Here is a 6211-nt window from a genome sequence, read left to right as displayed (position 1 = left end):
AATTACCATTAACTCTAGATTGTAATGCAGTTTGAGGCACAATTCATTAAATCTGCTGTGTTGTCTTATTGATTCGTGTTAGGGGAAAATGTTTCTATGTTTTAATTCCAGCTGTGGCATTTAATCATGGTTAATAAATGTGAGATCTGATTGGAAATTTTGCAGTATTTTCAGAATTGTTTATTAGATTATTAATAGTTTGCATTTTTATCTATCTTTTTTGAACCTTTTAATCTCAGTCTTTATTATAAGGAAAACAAATGTTTGTAAAGCACAACATGAGAAGAGCAGTATCTTGAGGCTTTTTAACATTTTCAGCTAAAACAGCATTTTTATTGTTAAGAATGTGATCATAAATTATGAGTAAAATTCTTACTTCTTCTTGACCATCTGATATAATAAGTCATTGACAAAACAGTCACTGCAATTTCTTTATTTTTTTGAAATACATATTAGCAATTAAAACAAGATGTTGGACTTCTCTGATAGTTTAGTTGTTTACTATTTATTTTGATAACTTTTTAATAAACAGAAAAATATGAAGTATGCATGTATACTTATATAAGACTCATGCTTTAAATTTGACTACATTTCTCCAGAAGTCCATAATTTGTCAAATATTTATGATTACATTTTTTCATCAATGCAATATATAAGTATATTTGTAATTGTAATTTCAATTTAAAGACACAAGCCCAATATATTGAAAAAGACCTAAATCTTGTCAAAAATTATTTATGAATGCTCTGAAAAGGACATGGTGATCCCACATGCACCAATTTTTAAAAAAGTAACTTTTAATTATTATGCATATGTTGTCCTTCCTTTCTAATGGTCTAGAACTAGTTTACAGCATTTGAACATAGACTGCAGGCAACCATTATGAAAATGATTTCAAATACAGTTTCTTTAGACAAAGTAATGAGTAATTTCAACTAGGTTAGTGTTTACCTTCAGTTTGTTGAGAAAGAATGAAACTGTTTAATCAGACCAATATAGTATAGTTTGTTTGATTACGTTTGAATCTGGTAAGTAATGTTATTTGTTAGAAATCCACTTCAACATCAATTAAAATTTGGAACTCAGTATACAACTTCTGTAAATGCATTCATTTCCGGGCTAGTTGTAGCACATTACTCGATATATTTAGTTCTGTGGATCTTGTAATAACTTTGCTGTGTTTGAATCTAAAAAAAAAGAATTTGTGGATCAGAAGCTAATTTAATATCTGTATTCTTTTTAGCCATATATTTTTAAAATTTAGGTTGATGGAGCCCTCTAGTGAAAAATCAGATGCATTTTCATTTACTTACAAGTTTCCATGGATGTTGCTTAAATTGCTTCTATATAATATGCAAAATTATTGAAAGAAGTCCAAATACAATGTGTTCAAATAAATACCAAAACAATTCTTGAAGCAAATTTAATCTAGAACAGGAGAATGGCTGGGTGATGTTTAAACATTTAAATTAAACCCAAATTATTTGAAATCATCAGTAGAATGCGAAGCCTTTAATTTGCTGGTTATTTGCTTTACATTTACAAAATTCGTTAACTTCTTTCTTTTTCCATTAAGGAGGAAATGATTTGTCATAATATGCAATTGTTGATTTTGATCACCCTTGAACTTGTCAGAAGGTTGACAGCACAAGGTATTAACAAATTTAGTGACATGTTTAATAGTTAATAGTCTTGACTTGACTTGATTGTATAAATCATATGTAGCCTCGAAATCAGAATCCCCTATATAAATGAAATATAATTGCAAAATTCTGACCACACTTCAGTCAAGTGTATGTTAAAATTGGTAATAACGACATGATTTATCAGCAGGGAAAAGTGAAGATTCTGCAAAACTTGAGAGCTATGCTGAGATCTTGGATCAGCACTTAAATCTTAAAGGATGTCGATTCACTGCTTATATAAATGAATAAAGTGGCACAATTGCAAAGTCCATCCCCATCAATTTTAACCTACCAGCTGTCTTTTTCATTGATCTTTTACCCATAAGGGCCGCGAAACAGTCCCCACCGTCACATCCGAAAGCGTCTCGCGATTGTCTCATCAACAATGCATTTTTATCTAATCCTGGAGACCATTCATTCAAAATTTCAGCAATCTGAAAGAACAAACCATTAGAAAAATATACTGCATTAATGTAATTTAACTTCTCGGAGATTCAGAAAATTCTTTATACACCTGTAAGTTCATATACTTGTGAAAGTTCTTTATATACCACTATCAAAATTAATCTGTTTTCGTTGTTACGGGGGGGGGAGTGGGGGACTGCAAACCGGTTGGGTTTAACATTATGAGACAGTAGCAGCCTTTGACAACACAAGCAGGAAATAACTCGCCGTCTCTGAACTTTCCACTGGTCGGAATATGTACCCACAAAACGGCGGAAAGAATCACCTTGAATTCGCCTCTGTGAAGAGCCTTGGAGCATTTACAGTTACAGTATAGGTTCTCCCAGTTTACGAATACGTACTTGTCCATACAAATATGCAGGCGGGATGGATTTACCGGCTGCTCCTGGCCTTCGGGCATCTTGTGCTACGTGGGAACTCTTTTCCGCGGCATATCCGACTTGCGAACTGTTCGGGGTTATGAATAGATCACAGGAACGTAACCCTGTGGTAACCCGGGACGAGCTGCACGGGCAGGGAATATTATCGTAACTGGTAGTATTTCACGGCAAAATGTGGAATATTTTGCTAGGATCACCCTAAAATTTTATCCAAGTTTTGAAATAATTGAAATATACAGAAACAAGTATATATCCGTTTATGTTGTATGAGCATTCCGAACCATATGCACATATTTCAATAGTTCAATTTAATATCGCAGAACGTATACAATATATAAGAATTTCAGGTTATTTATTGTATACATTCTCTGATAACAAATGGAAACATTGAAACGTGCACATATGGTTCGGAATGTTCCTACGAGTTCTGGAAAAGCATACTTGGAATATGACTTTCCCAACACCCTCGGATATAGATGCTGGGCATCAAATTTTAAAGAAAACACGGAATTGTAGAAATGCACAAAAGATATTTTTTTCTCTATACAGGCGTTGCCTGGTTTTCTAACCTGCGAAGTATTTCCAGTATTCCGTGCTCTGATCTCCGGCTCTTTAGCTAAGCGGGTCAGTCTGAAGCCGGGTTGGTCAGCGGCCTCACAGTGGCGCTGGAGGAACTGTTAACTGGGTTGGGATTACATGCAGTTCAGAGCTCAATAAAGTTAGTTGTTGTCATGAAAGGTTAGGAGAAAGGCACAAGAGCACAGATATATCGATAAATATGATGATATATTCTGTTAGAGAGTAATTCCTCTCTAAGAACTTGGGGATTTCGATACAAAACGGAGAAAGTACACTTACATTACATTTTGCGTTGCATCTTCTGAGCGGCATGCTTATCTATGACTGACCTATCACTTTTCGGATAATCAAGCTTTGTTTTACAATAAACAGCAGCAGCTGTGCATTTGAAGCAGTGGTAGGAAGCAGACCTTATCTGATCGGACCTTATCTTATTTTAGGGTAGAGAGCAACCTTTTGTATTTTAGTTAACATTTCTGTCAATTGAAAAGTCCAAAAAAGAGCCAGATTTTTCATATCCATGATAATTCGATTTTTATAAACAGCATTTCTAAATTTAAAGGCAAATAACTTATTAACAGTTATACATGAAAGATGAGCCCGCTGTGTTTTGCTTTGATAATTGTTCACGTTTTTATGGCTTTACTTTTTACCTGCTTCAGCAATTCGGACTTTACTTCTTCTTCTAAGGACATTGGCAAACTCGTTGCCTCCATTATTAGCATCGAGACCATCATAGCAAACACAATCGCTCTCATCATTTTGGAAACTCTCCCGAATATAGCTAAAGTCAGAATTTAAAAGACAATTAGAGTACATTCCTCTCATCATTTTGGAAACTCTCCCGAATATAGCTAAAGTCAGAATTTAAAAGACAATTAGAGTACATTCCTCTACAATTCAAAATGATACTGAATGGTTCGATGTCTGTAGAGATGTTACCTGGTCAGGAGTAGCGATTTCAATAAACTTTAGGGCAGATGGAGAAGGCATAAATAGTCTTGGATCTTTTTCTGGGGAGGAGCTAAGAACTGTTTTAAACAATCATCCCGTTGCATCACAAAAATATTACGGTCTGATGATTTGGTGATCCTCAAGAAATCTTATTTTGGATTCATTTCGTTTGAGATTAGTTCATGCTGGAATTAGTCACAGTAAATTCCAATTAAATCAATGCTATAAAACTTTTAATCACTTTTATTAGTTGTTTTGCACACTATATTACACAATGTAAACAGAAACACTGCGTGACAGTTAAGTACTTATATAAATTAACATTTATATATTATTTTGTTTAATTGGAGTAAGGGGAATTATGAGGCTGTCAGGCAGGAAATTGGAAGCTTAAATTGGGAACAGATGTTCTCAGGGAGAAGTACGGAAGCAATGTGGCAAATGTTCAGGGGATATTTGTGTGGTGTTCCGCACTTTCCAATGAGACAGGGAAGTTATGGTAGGGTACAGGAACTGTGGTGTATAAAGGCTGTAATAAATCTAGACAAGAAGAAAGGCTTACAAAAGGTTCAGAGAGTTAGGTAATGTTAGGGATCTAGAAGATTATAAGGCTAACAGGAAGGAGCTTAAAAAGGAAATTAGAAGAGCCTGAAGAGGCCATGAGAAGGCCTTGGTGGGCAGGATTAAGGAAAACCCCAAGGCATTCTACAAATATGTGAAGAGCAAGAGGATAAGATGTGAAAGAATAGGACCTATCAAGTCTGATAGTGGGAAAGTATGAATGGAACCAGAGAAAATGGCAGAGGTACTTAATGAATACTTTACTTCAGTATTCACTGTGGAAAAAGATCTTGGTGATTGTAGTGATGACTTGCAGCAGACTGAAAAGCTTGAGCATGTAGATATTAAGAAAGAGGATGTGCTGGAGCTTTTGGAAAGCATCAAGTTGGATAAGTCGCCGGGACCAGATGAGATATACCCCAGGCTACTGTGGGAGGTGAGGGAGGAGATTGCTGAGCCTCTGGCGATGATCTTTGAATCATTAATGGGGACGGGAGAGGTTCTGGAGGATTGGAGGGTTGCGGATATTCTTCCTTTATTCAAGAAAGGGAGTAGAGATAGCCCAGGAAATTATAGACCAGTGAGTCTTACCTCAGTGGTTGGTAAGTTGATGGAGAAGATCCTGAGAGGCAGGATTTATGAACATTTGGAGAGACATAATATGATTAGGAATAGACAACCTGGCTTCGTCAAGGGCAGGTCATGCCTTATGAGCCTGATTGAATTTTTTGAGGATGTGACTAAACACATTGATGAAGGAAGAGCAGTAGATGTAGTGTATATGGATTTCAGTAAGGCATTTGATAAGGTACCCCATGCAAGGCTTATTGAAAAAGCAAGGAGGCATGGGATCGAAGGGGACATTGCTTTGTGGATCGAGAACTGGCTTGCCCACAGAAGGCAAAGAGTGGTTGTAGACGGGTGTTGTGATGGAAAATAACTGGTTCTTTGAGTCTCAACGGTAGAGGCCTGGACACACACAGTTTTAATAATAAGGAATTTATTTACAAGGGGAAGTCGGGCCAACACAAGCAACTACAATACACAGGAAGCGGTGTGGGGACAGGGTGCGGTTACACAAACAAAGAACAAGGGAAAAGCACTACAACAGCTATCCCCCTTGACCTTGGATAGCTGCGGCTCCCTTCCCAGGACAAACGATAGATCTTCCCAAACATAAATCAAAGCACTTACCTTCAATAAGGTGGTCTGTAAGAGAGAGCGAGCCAGGGGCATGTCTCACCTTTTAAAGCATGGAGCTGGGCGAGATCATCCAATTAAGGTGACCGATAATTTAGGTGTGCATTGATTAGTTGGGAGGGACCAAATGTTGATTGGCAGGTGGCAGTGCATCTGTCACGTGGTCGGTCCCTCTGGATACACTCCACCCCTCGGAAGACGCACCACATAGCCAACACACATAAGAGGGTGAAACAAAATCGCATATACCAGAAATAACCAATTTTGAGCAGCAAAGTAAATGCAGAGACACTCTTAATCAGCTGGCATGCGCAACATAGTATAGAAATGGCTATGATTACAAGAATGAGTGCGATGGACCAGTGATTGACAGTTGCCCACCACCCC

The 6211-nt window shown here is 37.0% G+C and overlaps 1 long non-coding RNA gene across 2 annotated transcripts; it reads right to left on the bottom strand.

Moving 5' to 3' along the window:
• Positions 1-418: 418 nt before the first annotated feature.
• LOC140727405 (uncharacterized) lies at positions 419-5863 on the bottom strand. 2 transcript variants are annotated; one of them, XR_012098846.1, is made up of 5 exons: positions 5819-5863; positions 4052-4248; positions 3763-3893; positions 1978-2119; positions 419-1187 (listed from the first exon to the last, which is right to left on the bottom strand). It is a non-coding gene; the product is annotated as an uncharacterized lncRNA (long non-coding RNA). The 2 variants fall into 2 exon arrangements; XR_012098845.1 differs by lacking the exon at positions 5819-5863 and having other exon boundaries at positions 4052-4252.
• Between the last annotated feature and the right edge of the window lie 348 nt (positions 5864-6211).

Source organism: Hemitrygon akajei, chromosome 5, assembly GCF_048418815.1.
Source record: "Hemitrygon akajei chromosome 5, sHemAka1.3, whole genome shotgun sequence".
Taxonomy (NCBI): domain Eukaryota; kingdom Metazoa; phylum Chordata; class Chondrichthyes; order Myliobatiformes; family Dasyatidae; genus Hemitrygon; species Hemitrygon akajei.
The sequence above is the reverse complement of the archived record's forward strand: the minus strand, read 5'-3'. Positions and strand labels throughout refer to the sequence as shown.